The 1,399-nt window shown below is 46.2% G+C and overlaps 1 non-coding gene across 1 annotated transcript; it reads left to right on the forward strand.

The window, feature by feature from the left end:
* The first annotated feature begins 979 nt into the window (after nt 1–979).
* On the forward strand, nt 980–1,052 carry TRNAR-ACG (transfer RNA arginine (anticodon ACG)). Its single transcript has one exon. It is a non-coding gene; the product is annotated as a tRNA-Arg (tRNA).
* Nucleotides 1,053–1,399: the final 347 nt, after the last annotated feature.

Genomic DNA, 1,399 nt, shown 5'->3' on the forward strand with positions numbered 1-1,399 from the left:
GGGGCACGATCCCATCCTCGTCGCCAATTTGTGGTGTCGCTGGGGGGCCTTAGCAGGTGAGCTCTGAGTACAGGCCTAGCACGTGGGGGTCAATAACGACTCGGGACACTTGTGGTGCTTGCTTGCCGTCTCCGCAGCCGTGGCGCTTCTGCCTACCTTGCTGCGTGACGTCATATTTATTACAGTACGTACAACGAACGTGCCATGACGTGAACACCATCGCGTATCACGTCAGGGACGAGTATCGCGACACTACAAACGCCCAGCCTTTTGGATGGTGTCCCTCTCATTACTATTATGAGTTAGTTTAGATGACCCCAGTTCCACTCCAATATGAGAGCCAGAAGCATCGGCCACAGGGTTGAGCTCTGCAACATGGTAGAAAGAAAAGACGGACTCCATCTCATGATAACTCAGCAGTTTCCTGCTTCCGTCTGCGAGCCGTTGTTCGCGGGAGCAGTTAATGTTCAAAGAGCCCGCGCAATGAACTGGCTACCCTATCCCCGTACACACGGGGACTCAATTTCTGCACTTCAAATTAAGTAAGAGATAGTTCTGTATACTAAGTGGCGAAAAAGCGGGACTGAAGACATCGCGGTACAGCAGTTTAAAGCCGATGCACATGATCGGCTAAATTCCTATATATTTATTTAGGATCTAATTATTTCTCTGGAGACCTTGTTCAATTTTGGGGTCTGTCAGAAAAGCAGAGGCACGAGTGTGCACGGAAGAGGCTCCTCCCACCCTGCGGTAATAGTGTCACCAACTCCTCCCCAGACCCAGGAACAGAATTAAACGATTGTTGCGATAATAGAAAGTTTGAGTTCGACCAGAGTTGTTGAAGTGCGTTTTGAGGATCGCTTGATTTTTGTGCTACAAGTTTCAATTTCATGAGATCAGTAAAAGCAAACCTTTACACGAACACATGGGTGGGTTTCGTTGGTGCTGAGCAGGGTGGGTTTCGTAGTTGCTGAGCACAGGGCCAGTGGCGCAATGGATAACGCGTCTGACTACGGATCAGAAGATTCCAGGTTCGACTCCTGGCTGGCTCGGGGATTTTTAATTTTAGTAACATTTTTTTATGTTACTGCTTTACACTTGAAACTGGCATAGTTTTAAAATTGTATTACTCTTACGCCAAAAAGAAATTAGCATTGGGCTATTTTTAAAATAAGCGTGCTCTGAGCGCAAGGTGTCGAATGTCATTCTGCCCACTCAATACCTCATACAAATATCATGATGGCACACCCTGTCTTTCCAGAAACGCACAACTACTAGCCAATCTATATTAATTAGATTTAAAATTGCATTTTTGAACATTGTTTTGCTGCTTTCTTGAAAAAGTCACGCTGCTGGAATAAGAAGTAGGCGCCGAGTTTACTCGTTCTACCTGAATACA

This window comes from Triturus cristatus, chromosome 5_2 (genome assembly GCF_964204655.1).
Source record: "Triturus cristatus chromosome 5_2, aTriCri1.1, whole genome shotgun sequence".
NCBI classification, from domain to species: domain Eukaryota; kingdom Metazoa; phylum Chordata; class Amphibia; order Caudata; family Salamandridae; genus Triturus; species Triturus cristatus.